Genomic DNA, 14214 nt, shown 5'->3' with positions numbered 1-14214 from the left:
TGTGAATGTCTTCACACACCACCTTTGTCTTCAATGTCTTCTTACATTTTTAGGGGTCATCTCTGGTGGGAAAACCGAATCAATGAGGGACTTCTACCTGTGTTATCCTGCAATTCTCACAAACACATTAGTCCCTCAACTAGGTTTGTCGTCAATACTCCAAAACCAACTAGGGGTGGCACTAGATGCACTTACAGTTTGGCGCCCACCGTGTCTGAATGGGCTCAGAGGTTGTCGTATCACGTCTGATAGAAGTTACTAGTCTACCCCTATCGACAGCAGTGTAAATCCGGTCGATAAGGATGTCAAGTGTTAGGGGTAGATAGTAATTTCCATCTCGCAAACACTTGCTTCGGGCAGCCCACAAATGATAGTGGGTGTTTAGCCACTTCGTTCAAAACTTGGGAGAATTAGCATTCACGTTTGCCCTGGGCCCTGGCAACTAAATCCAAATCCAATTTTTATTCGATTACGAATATCCACAGATAATTCTACATTTTGTTACTTATTTCTTCAAAACCCCAACAAAGATTTATTCCACCTTTATATATGATTATGATTTAGAAATGTCGTGATCTTCAAATTCAGTAGGTTGGATACACTTTGAGTCAAACAGTTATTTCATCCAATACAATAAGCTCACATGAAAAAGTTCACCTTATGTCAATCGTACAAGTACTGAGGATTACCTCACCTAAAAAATCGGATCATTACAACACATTACAATAATCTAATGACGATTTCAACTGCTATCTAAAGAAGAACTGGGATTACCCTGGGCTTCAGATAGTAGAAGCAGTAGGACCTCCTCCATCTTCAAATGCAACATTCTTACTTCCTCAAATTCTTGGGTTGCTTGCATAATGCGTGCAGCTAATTGCATAATTTCCAGCTTCAAGATCGAGATTACCTCATTCATGCCAGCCACACCATCTCTTTCTGCCTCTAATAGAGCCTCAAGAACTATACTATCTATGCTCAGACTGCTCTCCGATGGTGTTGCCTCTGAACTGCTACCATCTGGTAACATGGATGGCGCACTGCTTCCACAAATAGATTCTGGGGTTGTACATTATGTCCTAGTGTGAATGGCATCCTGAAAGGTTTCCGCCGGACATAAGTAAGAGATAGTTATCGCATGATCCAGGCAGTAAGCTTACATGGTAAATGACATACGAATTATTGCCGAACATGGCAAGCTATATTTAAATGGTTCGAAGCAGCATGAGCCGAAAAGAAATTAAAATGGTAAGATGAAACTAGGGATGTAAGTGGCAAATAAATGACATCCGCCTGTCCCATCTAGTTAGTTTTTGCTAGCTCCCTGGTTCATTTTCCTCAAAAAACAAAAACTATTTTGAACTATCATACCACTAGTGGACATTAATAGGGATTAAACGGGACCAGTTGACATCCCTAGTTGAAAGGGAGTGTACCACCACTATATTTAAGTTGCCAAGGCATCTAAGTAGTTGAAATAATCTGAGAAAGCACTTAACAGTGTGGCCTCATATAAACTACGAAGACAGTCTTGTCATGAAGTTCAAAGGAAAATTTAAGGAATCAAATGAACTAGGCATGCATTTCTTTACGATAGTACAGTAGGCACTGCTGACATATTGGCCAACTTAGGTATACCGTAACAAGTAACAAACAAGCTTTCGAATCAAGTAATACAACAAAGCAGACAACTGAACTATTTGTTATTCTATATGATTATAGGTTGAGGGCACAAGACAAGAATGCAGCCCACACGCATTACATTTCACATGTACTAAAACACGCTGGCTTTCCATATGTTGCTGTGAAGCCTCGCTGTTGTTGCAATGTTCTTTGAAGATATCGTCAGCATCCCGTGGTTGCAAATCTACTAGTTGTAGTTTATTCTGCACCCTCTATTTAGGTAAAATTAATTTTAATCACATGCAATGGTTCGAATTGATCATCAATGGTTCATCTAAACTAATGAAAGAAGGGTGTGTGCATACACGACAATATATCTGCTTCCCTTTATTTTTATGCTTGTTCAAGGTGCCAGCCCCAAAAGAACAAATATTTTGCTTGATGAGGTTGGTAGCTCCATAATTAATAGAAGCATCAAATTAGTCATGCAGCTTGGGAAGATCAAGAACTCACAAAAAGTAATGAACAAAGGCTCGGAGCAGTGATGTAATAGCTAGCATCAGAAAATGTAGGGTAAAACAAACAAAAACCAGCGGAACCACATGCTAGTTTGCTGATGTGTAATTAAGCATAGAGAACAGGAAGCAGTTTGATGGAACCAACAGGTGGCATCAGAACAACACCATTATCATAAATATAGCATGCAAGAAGTAAAATAGTAGGCAGTGATATCTAGGAAGTACGGTAATACTTAGGACAAAACTAAAGCATATTAACTATATGTGCACTGGTATGTAATTTAGCACATGTAACATGTTCACTGCCAGAAGTATGGCCCTACAGGTGCAAGCAGAATAACACATCTCATCAAAAACTGAATGATGCCCTGAAGAAATTCAAATGTGCGGTGCTGATGCTAAGAAAGTGAACGTAGGCGCCGGCCGTTGGATAATAGTACCTGATTCTCGGTGGCGTATGGGTATCGTTGGCATACTTGATAGCTAAGGATCATCAATGGTGCTCGTGTTGCGGTTGAGTTTGGGCCGGCTGTCGCCATCGCTAAAGCGGCTCCGGTGCTACGGTTGCGGCACTTGTCGACATACAAGAAAGCTCATCTGTGGTAAGTGAACAGTTGCACGATAAAGAGAAAAACCGAAGGAGTACAAATCGAAATAACCTGATGAGGCTGTGGCGTTGGTAAAGCAGGGCCAGTGGAGTTGAATATGGCGTCCGTGGAGCGGTTCCGATGCAGTGGACGAAGGCTTCGGCAGGCGCGTTGTACAGTGCTTTCCGTGAGGCGGATCTGTTATGGCGGACAAGGGCTTGTATGAAGGGCCAGCGAAGGGACGGACGAGGGAGTCAGTGAAGGGCCTACACTGTGGTGGACGAGGGCGCCGGTTAAGCAGATCCGGTGCGGTGGACCACGATGGCGGTCAAGGAGATCTGGAGCGGTGGACAAGCCAGTCGCTGAAGCGGCTCCGGTCAAGTCATGAGTTGTCAGTTGGTGGTTCCAAGGTGCGGAAGGTAGATCCGTCGGGGTGTAAGGTCCACCGCTGTGGCGGACAACTAGATTCGGCAGCTTGCCATGGTTGGGGGTCGAGGAGGGGAAGGGGAGGGGCTCTGGGAAGAATGTTGGGGGCAAAGAGGGGAAAACAATGGAGTTACCAAAGCAGCCCTTTTCCGTTCATATGGCAGGGGTAAAATAGGTATATCGCAGGGCTAAACTTTCGGGGGCGAGATATTTCGATGTGAGCGTGAAGTTTGAAATTATATTCTGCTCTTGTACGGCCATGATATCATGGCCCAAAATTTGTTTGTTTTGCCCGCGGAAGACTAGATTCGGCGGCTTGCCGTGGTTGGGGGGGGGGTGAAAGTGCAACTATCCCTAGGTGGTTTTGGTAATTCCTAACAACATACTCATGGAGCTAACATTATTCCAAGATTAATATTTCAGGAAAAGCTCAATGAATGGCATGGCATGGATGAGGAAAGTGATCCCTCAGAGTTCTAAGGACAAAAAGTTTGCCTCAAGCTTGAAGCTCAAGACTCTACATTTTATATTTTAGTGATCCAAGATCACATTGAGTCTATAGGAAAAGCCAATACTATCAAGGAGGGATGAGGTGTTGCTTAATGGCTTGCTTGCTCAAAATGCTTAGTGATATGCTCCAAAATCCTCAACTACCTTCCCACATCCACATATGACCTAAACCAAAAGTCAAACTCGGCCCCACCGATTCTTTCTATCCGGCGCCACCGAGTTTCAAATGTCATAGCCACTGCCACAAACCCTAGGCAAATCGGTCTCACCGATAGGGATCTCGGTCTCACCGAGATGGGATTGTAATCTCTCTGTTTCCCTTCGTAACGTTTCGGTCTTACCGAGATGAGCGATCGGTCCCACCGAGATTGCAATGTAAACTCTCTGTTTCCCTTTTGTAACATTTCGGTCTCACCGAGATGAGCGAATCGGTCCCACCGAGTTTACCTGACCAACTCTCTGGTTAGCTTATTACCAAAATCGGTCCCACCGAGTTTGTGTAATCGGTCACACCGAGATTACGTTATGCCCTAACCCTAACCATATCGGTCCTACCGAGTTGCATCTCAGTCCCACCGAAAATCCTAACGGTCACTAGGTTTGCTGAATCGGTCCGACCGAGTTTAACCATTCGGTCCCACCGAGTTTGGCAAATTGTGTGTAACGGTTAGATTTTGTGTGGAGGCTATATATACCCCTCCACCCACTCTTCATTCGTGGAGAGAGCCATCAGAACATACCTACACTTCCAATACACATTTTCTGAGAGAGAACCACCTACACTTGTGTTGAGGTCAAGATATTCCATTCCAACCATATGAATCTTGATCTCTAGCCTTCCCCAAGTTGCTTTCCACTCAAATCTTCTTTCCACCAAATCCAAATCCTGTGAGAGAGAGTTGAGTGTTGGGGAGACTATCATTTGAAGCACAAGAGCAAGGAGTTCATCATCAACACACCATTTGTTACTTCTTGGAGAGTGGTGTCTCCTAGATTGGCTAGGTGTCACTTGGGAGCCTCCGACAAGATTGTGGAGTTGAACCAAGGAGTTTGTAAGGGCAAGGAGATCGCCTACTTCGTGAAGATCTACCGCTAGTGAGGCAAGTCCTTCGTGGGCGACGGCCGTGATGGAATAGACAAGGTTGCTTCTTCGTGGACCCTTCGTGGGTGGAGCCCTCCGTGGACTCGCGCAACCGTTACCCTCCGTGGGTTGAAGTCTCCATCAACGTGGATGTACGATAGCACCACCTATCGGAACCACGACAAAAACATCCGTGTCTCCAATTGCGTTTGAATCCTCCAAACCCTTCCCTTTACATTCTTGCAAGTTGCATGCTTTACTTTCCGCTGCTCATATACTCTTTTGCATGCTTGCTTGAATTGTGTGGAGATTGCTTGACTTGTGCTAAGATAGCTAAAATCTGCCAAGAACTAAAATTGGGAAAAGGCTAGATTTTTATTTGGTCAAGTAGTCTAATCACCCCCCCTCTAGACATACTTTCGATCCTACAAGTGGTATCAGAGCTTTGGTCTCCATTTGCTTTGATTTCCATAGCTTTTGGCGGTCATAGCCTTGGTTTCACAACCTAGGAGAGTATGGCGTCTAGCGAGGGAAATTATCACCGTAGAGGTCCTTACTTTGATGGCACTAATTTTGCTAGTTGGAAGCATAAGATGAAAATGCATATTCTTGGACATAACCCCGCCGTTTGGGCTATTGTGTGTATTGGCTTGCAAGGTGAATTCTTTGACGGGAAAGAACCGAACCGTGAAGCCACCGCGGAAGAGTTGAAAATGCTGCAATACAACGCTCAAGCTTGTGATATCCTCTTCAACGGATTGTGCCCCGAAGAATTCAACAAAATCAGCCGTCTTGAGAATGCAAAGGAAATTTGGGATACTTTGATTGATATGCACGAAGGTACCGACTCCGTCAAGGAATCCAAATTGGATGTGCTTCAAAGTCAACTTGACAAGTTCAAAATGAAGGATGGTGAAGGTGTTGCTGAAATGTACTCTAGGCTTGCTCTTATCACAAATGAGATTGCCGGCTTAGGGAGTGAAGAGATGACCGATAGATTCATCATCAAGAAGATCCTAAGAGCCTTGGATGGAAAATATGATACCGTGTGCACATTGATCCAAATGATGCCCAATTACAAAGATCTCAAGCCAACGGAAGTCATCGGAAGAATTGTTGCTCATGAGATGTCACTCAAGGATAAAGAGGAACTTCACAACAAATCAAGTGGTGCTTACAAAGCCTCATGTGAAGCCCCCACATCATCGAGTGAGAAACAAACCTTCAATGAAGAATTGAGCTTAATGGTGAAGAACTTCAACAAGTTCTACAAGAGTAGAAGCAAAGAGAGAAGCTCCAAGTCAAGGTCCTACAATGACAAAAGATCTTCTAGTCGAGAGCGAAATTGCTACAATTGTGGAAGGCCCGGACACTATTCCAATGAGTGTACGGCCCCCTACAAGAGAAGAGAAGATTCTCCCAAGAGAAGAAGTAGAAGAGAAGAATCACCATCTAGAGAAAGAAGGAGTAGAGATGATCGTTATGAACGAAGACCCTCACGGAGAAGCAAGGATTCGGAAAGAAAGGACAAGTCATCAAGGAGCTACACAAAACGAAGACATCAAGCTCATGTTGGTGAATGGGTATCCGGCTCCGACTCCGACAACCACTCCGAGAGAAGCTATCACTCCGACTCCGAATATACTCAAGATGAAGGTGTTGCCGGTCTAGCACTTGTGACAACCAACTCCTACGACATATTTGACTCACCAAATGAAGGAGTTGGAACATGCTTCATGGCTAAAGGCCCAAAGGTATCACACCCCGAGTATGTTGATTTCAATAGTGATGAAGATGACTTGTTAGGTGATGATGATTTACTTGTTGACAACTCTAGTGATGAATACTATGATGAAACGTCAATTAATCATGCTAATCAAGATAAAACGAATGACAATGATAAGGAGAAGATTGAGTCTCTAACTAAAGAACTAAACACTCTTAAGTTAGCTCATGAAACTATCTTAGGAGATCATCGAGAACTTTTAAGGACTCATGAGAAATTACGCTTTGAAAAGCTCAACCTTGAGCAAGAGCATGAGTTCTTAAAAGCAATCAATGATGATCTTCGCAAGAAAAGTTCTTCTTACATTGCCAAGCGTTTACTCTTATCCACTTACATGCCTCAAGTCAAGTCTAGTAACAAGAACAAGAAAGATTCTTCCTCTAGTAGTAACAATAATCATGCTAAATCCAATATTGTTGCTTCTAGTAGTTCTCTTGATTCCACTAATGATTCTCTTAGCCAAGTTACACTTGAGCAAGAAAATAGCTTATTGAAGGGAATTATAGAGAAAGGTGTTTACAAGAGCCTTGCCGGAAGTAAGCAATTCGAGGAAATTGTACGCAAGCAAGGAAGGCACCGGAAGAATCAAGGTGTTGGTTTTGAACGAAAGTTCAATGCCAATGGAGTTGAGTGGGAAGAAGATCAATACCCCAAGACGAAGTTTGTTCCTCAACAAGAGAAGTATGATCCTACTTCTTTCAAAGGGACACAAGCTCAAGATGATCTTCCACCACAAGACCACAAGCAAAAAGGCAAGGACAAGCTTCAAGAGGAAATTGATGCATTTGAAGAAGCTCCTAAGGCCTTGGTCAAGTGGGTTCCCAAGACTACTTCAAGTTCCACTTCATCAAGTACAACTACAACACCGAGGATTCCCATCAAGATGGTGTGGATCCCGAAGAAGAAGAACTAGAGAGTTCTTGAGGGTGACTCCGCCAACATACTTCACTCTTATCATCTTGGCAAGAACAAGTGCAATCAACTTCCACATCTTGCACTAGTTCAAGGAGTCACAAACCCTCTTGTTGGTAAGACAAGGGACAAGGTAACCTAAAAGCTTTCATAGACATCATCTTGTGTGTGCATCACTCTATGTCTATGGATATCCTTGTTTGTTCCTTGTGGGACTAACCCGTGTAGGTATTGAAAGTGCAACTCACTCCAATGGATAGCTCCAAATGATCTACATCAACATTGAGCATCCACATCTTCAACATCTACATGAAGTCATCATCGACAAAACCCAAGGTTAGTTCATCCCTCTTAGGGGGGATCTCACATCTAGGGGGAGCTTTACTCTAAGAATTGAGCTAAAGCAACTCTAATGGTGTGAACACAACAATGCTTTATGTAAAAGTGGTAACCCCACTTGTGCTTAAACGATGAGTATGACCTATGATCAAATGTTCTCATTTGACTCCTAAGTCAATATACTCATATATAGATGACCTAGTCATCGCAAATTGTTTGATAGATGCTAGAATTGGTTGTGCATGCTTTGCCACATATTTCAATTGCCATTTTATTGTGTGAGCATGTTGATTGCATATTTTACTCATTCGAGGACATCCACTTGTTGTTTTGATTGATTGGTTTTCTTTTCTTTTGCCAAGTGGATGGACAAGAATGCCTAAGAACCCTCTCTAGCTATCTATGCTTTTCTCGTCTCAAACTCTATTCATGCTACATCACAAAATTTGATCAAGTCAGATTCGAACCACTCTGTGTGAGGAGCACTCGGAGTCCCCGATTCGTCATAGACTTAAACTTCCAAAACTTCTTTGTGCTTTCGGTCTGACCGATTCCTCCATTTCGGTCATACCGAGATCACTAAGTCGATCTAGGTTTTCAATCTCGGTGCAACCGATTTGAACCTTTCGGTCACACCGAGTTTCAGTAACTGCTTGCAGTTATGAATCTCGGTGCCACCGAGTTTTTCCACTCGGTCCCACCGACAGGGTCGGGCTATGTATACTCACGGGCAAAATTTTGGAAATTTCTCTGAAACCCCTTCGCCCGCGCATAGCTCGCTCTGCCTCCAGGGTCTCCGGATCGTCTTCCTCGTCGCCAGTCGCCTCCTGTCGCTGGTCTCTGCCGCCGTCAACGGGAATCATCCCCGCTCTTGCCGCCGTAGCGAGTTCATCATCGAATTAGGGTATTAACTCGATCACTGTGCTATCCCGATCTGATTCCTAGCACATTGTGTTCGCTATGTATCTTGCCACGATTGAGATCATTCTTATCCAGTCAAAACACTCCGTAGTTTAGTCGTGAATTGAAAATTTAGGGTTAGGTTTCCGCCGAAACCATCTCGGACCCATCGAGTTGTGGAACTCGGTACCACCGATTCGGCTTAGGCCATTGCACATGTAATTTTCGGTCTGACCGAGCATTGCAAATCGGTGTGACCGAGTTCAGGACTTTGTGAAACCCTAGTAGTCTCGGTGCCACCGAACTGTGACTCGGTCTGACCGAGTTCACTAGTTTAGGTTCCAACAGCTGCTTCGGTATCACCGAGTTTACAAATCGGTTGATCCGAAATGCTTTCCGTGGAAAACTAAAACTAAGTTTTTGACTCATTCTTTTGCAAAAACCTCTGCATTTTGTGATGCTCATCCACTCTATCTCATCTATGTCTATTCACAGGGTCTGCCGTCATTGTTCGCAATATGTCTGATCAGAGTGACAGCCAGAACAGGTCAGAGGAGCAGGTTCACCTGAGTGAGGGCACTAGTCCCTCTAGCAGTTCAGATGATGGTAGCAGGAGCACTCCCAGCAACTTGCCCAAAGCTGCCACCAGAACAAGGAAGAAGAAAACTTCAGAGTCTGAGGATGAAGACTATGTGGCAGTTGAGGATGAGGCCACTTCCAAGAAGAAAGTGGTTAAGAAGGAATATAGCACTGCTGCTGCCACCAAGCCAGGCATGAAGCAAAAGGTTCCTGCAAAGAGAATTCCAATGTCTAAGGCCAGAGCATCTACTCAAGTCCCTTTGGGATCTGAACCCAAAGAGGCTGCTGCAGAAGGGAAGAAGAGGAAGGAGAGGATCAAAAAGACCACTGCTAGAGTGCTTGGGAGATCCTCAATCATGAGAGATTCTGAAGAGGAAGAGGAAGAAGAGGTTGCTGCACCAGCACCCAAGGCACAGAAGCTTATGGGTGATGCTATCAGGACAGGGGCTGCTTCATCAAAGCCCAAAGAAGCACCCAAAGCAGCCTCCAAGCCCAAGAGTGCACCTAAGAGGAATACCAGGAGTATACCAGCTGCTGAGAAGAACAAGGCCCCAGTGCCTGAAGTTGCTGCTGATGAAGATGATGAAGGACAAGTCCTGAGGAAGCTCAAACCCAAGATTCCAGACCACAATGATGCTCATCCTGTGGCTGAGAACATGAAGATCAGGAGAGACTCAGGACTGAGGAAATGGAGAGAGACAGACCCATATGCTACAAGAAGAAGAACTGCTGTTGATTACAGGTTCCACACAAAGGAACAACAAGATTTCTATGAGACAGTGCTGCTGGACAAGAAGCCTATAGTGTGTGAAATGAGGTGGGTCGACTGGAAGTATATCAAGGAAAATGAGGAACACTATCCTGGTGTGTTTGACAGCTTCAGTGCTTGTGGAGTTGCAGACTTTGTTGGGCAGAAGCTCACAAAGTGGAATGAGGAGCTCATAATGCAATTCTACTCCACACACACTTCTATCCAGATGGCAGGATAGTATGGATGTCTGAAGGTACAAGGTACCACTCAACTATTGAGGAATGGGCAAATCTGATCAATGCTCCTAAGGAAGAAGAAGATGACTTGGATGTCTATGCCAAGAAGAAGATGGATCACAACTCTATGGCAAACATGTACAAGGAGATTCCTGAAGATGATCTTGAGACTCACCAGTTTGGGTCAGTAAAACACTTGCTGTCAGGGCTGCCTAGAATCAATTGGATCCTTAGGCACACTCTCTTGCCCAAGTCTGGTGATCACAGAATGATCAGAGGCCATGCAATTAACTTGCTACATATATTTGATGTGCCACAGAAGTTCAAGGTCATGAGCCTTATAGTTGAGACTATCAAGAGGACTGCAGCAGACCAGAAAAGAAGTTGTGGATATGCCCCACAAATCCAGGAGTTGATAAACTCAAAGATGGGCATAGGCACATACCTGTTGGATAAGGAACACTTGCCTATCTACCCAGACTTCGAGGACAATCAAGTTGTGATGAATGAGAATGAACCATCATCAGTACAAGCTCAAGAGAAGAAGGAGAAAGCAAAGAAAGAGAAGGCTGCCAAGATGCCAACTCAAGAGGAGGCATCTGAGTACTTTTTGAAGAGCAAGCAGGACCAGCTTGGTTATTTGATAGCATCAACTCTGAGGATTGAGAAGGGGTTGGCCACCCTGACTCAAAACCAGGAGAGCTTGGAAAGAATCGTGGAGCAAAAATTCTATGATTTAGATGTCAAAGTAACTGAGATTCAGTCAGTTGTGGAGCAGCTACAAGATGATATGCAGGAGAGGAAGGGCAGAACAACCATTGATGCATTTGCCAGAGTGCCTCGAGCTCAGAGATCAACTGCAGTGCCAGTAACAGACACCAGAGCCACTTCATCTGCACCAGCTACAGCTTCAGTGCCACCAGCTCCAGCACCTACTCCATCAGCTCCATCTACTTCGACTGAAGCCTTCGTTCTTGGAGTTCTCCGGACACCACCACCTGAAGACCAAGCCTGAGAGACGTTCTAGTGCTATGCATTTTCTATGAACTTTTTGGTAACTTGTTGCCAAAGGGGGAGAAACATGTATAGATCATAGGCTTCGAGAGAGAGCGTTGCTTTTTATTCTCTCTTGCTTTGGTGGTTGAACTTTGTTTGTCTTTTGATTGCTTGAGATACTATGCTATTATCTGTGAGACATTGATGATCATGTGGTTGATCATAAGCTACACTTATGCTTGTTAGATGATATTATCTTACTTATCCTTATATGATCATTCACTTTGCTTGGTGATGAGTGCATGCATTTAATTCTTATCATTTTGAGCGCTCCACCAAGATGTATGTGACATGGAAGAGTAACCCATGATCCTAAATCATTGTGCATTTGCAGTCCAAAGCAAATCTTAAGATATGCACAAATTTAGGGGGAGCTCTTGCTTTTCACATACTTCTCAAAGTGACAATATCTTTCACTCTTATTATCATTTGTCGAAGCTTTGATCTATATGTTGTCATCAATTACCAAAAAGGGGGAGATTGAAAGTGCAACTATCCCTGGGTGGTTTTGGTAATTACTAACAACATATAGCTCATTGAGCTAACATTATTCCAAGATTAATATTTCAGGAAAAGCTCAATGAATGGCATGGCATGGATGAGGAAAGTGGATCCCTCAAAATTCTAAGGACAAAAAGTTTGGCTCAAGCTTGAAGCTCAAGACTATACATTTTATATTTTAGTGATCCAAGATCACATTGAGTCTATAGGAAAAGCCAATACTATCAAGGAGGGATGAGGTGTTCTTAATGGCTTGCTTGCTCAAAATGCTTAGTGATATGCTCCAAAATCCACAACTACCTTCCCACATCCACATATGACCTAAACCAAAAGTAAAACTCGGCCCCACCGATTCTTTCTATCCGACGCCACCGAGTTTCAAATGTCATAGCCACTGCCACAAACCCTAGGCAAATCGGTCTCACTGATAGGGATCTCGGTCTCACCAAGATGGGATTGTAATCTCTCTATTTCCCTTCGTAACTTTTCGGTCTTACCGAGATGAGCGATCGGTCCCACCGAGATTGCAATATAAACTCTCTGTTTCCCTTTTGTAACATTTCGGTCTCACCGAGATGAGCGAATCGGTCCCACCGAGTTTACCTGACCAACTCTCTGGTTAGCTTATTACCAAAATCGGTCCCACCGAGTTTGTGTAATCGGTCACACCGAGATTACGTTATGCCCTAACCCTAACCATATCGGTCCTACCGAGTTGCATCTCAGTCCCACCGAAAATCCTAACGGTCACTAGGTTTGCTGAATCGGTCTGACCAAGCTTAACCATTCGGTCCCACCGAGTTTGGCAAATTGTGTGTAACGGTTAGATTTTGTGTGGAGGCTATATATACCCATCCACCCACTCTTCATTCATGGAGAGAGCCATCAGAACATACCTACACTTCCAATACACATTTTCCGAGAGAGAACCACCTACACTTGTGTTGAGGTTAATATATTCCGTTCCAACCATATGAATCTTGATCTCTAGCCTTCCCCAAGTTGCTTTCCACTCAAATCTTCTTTCCACCAAATCCAAATCCTGTGAGAGAGAGTTGAGTGTTGGGGAGACTATCATTTGAAGCACAAGAGCAAGGAGTTCATCATCAACACACCATTTGTTACTTCTTGGAGAGTGGTGTCTCCTAGATTGGCTAGGTGTCACTTGGGAGCCTCCGACAATATTGTGGAGTTGAACCAAGGAGTTTGTAAGGGCAAGGAGATCGCCTACTTCATGAAGATCTACCACTAGTGAGGCAAGTCCTTCATGGGCGGCGGCCGTGATGGAATAGACAAGGTTGCTTCTTCGTGGACCCTTCGTGGGTGGAGCCCTCCGTGGACTCGCGCAACCGTTACCCTCCGTGGGTTGAAGTCTCCATCAACGTGGATGTACGATAGCACCACCTATCGGAACCACGACAAAAACATATGTGTCTCCAATTGCGTTTGAATCCTCCAAACCCTTCTCTTTACATTCTTGCAAGTTGCATGCTTTACTTTCCGCTGCTCATATACTCTTTTGCATGCTTGCTTGAATTGTGTGGAGATTGCTTGACTTGTGCTAAGATAGCTAAAATCTGCCAAGAACTAAAATTGCGAAAAGGCTAGATTTTTATTTGGTCAAGTAGTCTAATCACCCCCCTCTAGACATACTTTCGATCCTACAGGGGGTCGGGGAGGGGAGGGGCTCTGGGGAAGAATGTTGGGGGCAAAGAGGGGAAACAATGGAGTTACCAAAGCAGCCCTTTTTCGTTCATGTGGCAGGGGTAAAACAGGATTATCGCAGGGCTAAACTTTCGGGCGCGAGATATTTTGATGTGAGCGGGAAGTTTGAAAGCTTTTGGCGCCTCAAATTATATTCTGCTCTTGTACGGCTGACTATGATATCATGGCCGAGAATTTGTTTTGGTGCAAGTTTTGAAAATCAATGTCTCCAACTCGAAAATTAGATTGTCCATTCAATTCAAATATGGATCATTGAGCTACTACAAGCAAATACCATCATACGGTCCAATTCAAATGAAATTCCAAATGTGTTTATCCTAAATATGATGGCAAAAGCAAAAATGTGTATGTGTATGTGTATGAATAAAGTGGATGATTATAGAGTTTGAACATGCCCATATGTGTATATCTCTAGGTTTTATATATGAATTTGAAATCACAAAATCCTGACTTAAATAATGTACCTCCGTTTAAATGAATTACAAAAGCTAATGATGGAGTCAAATTCCAAAATTCCAATCTTAGGTTTGTAATTCTAGTACATCAAGGTATATCACGCATGTTCAAAAGTATCGTTATCTCATAGTCCAAATTGTGAAACAAATTGATCAACCATGAGTGCACACACTATTGACCATGTATATCTCAATTACGCTAAAGTCCCTCAAATATAGACACCTCACT

The sequence above is a fragment of the Triticum aestivum genome, chromosome 2A (genome assembly GCF_018294505.1).
Source record: "Triticum aestivum cultivar Chinese Spring chromosome 2A, IWGSC CS RefSeq v2.1, whole genome shotgun sequence".
NCBI lineage: Eukaryota > Viridiplantae > Streptophyta > Magnoliopsida > Poales > Poaceae > Triticum > Triticum aestivum.
This window is presented reverse-complemented; position numbering follows the sequence as displayed.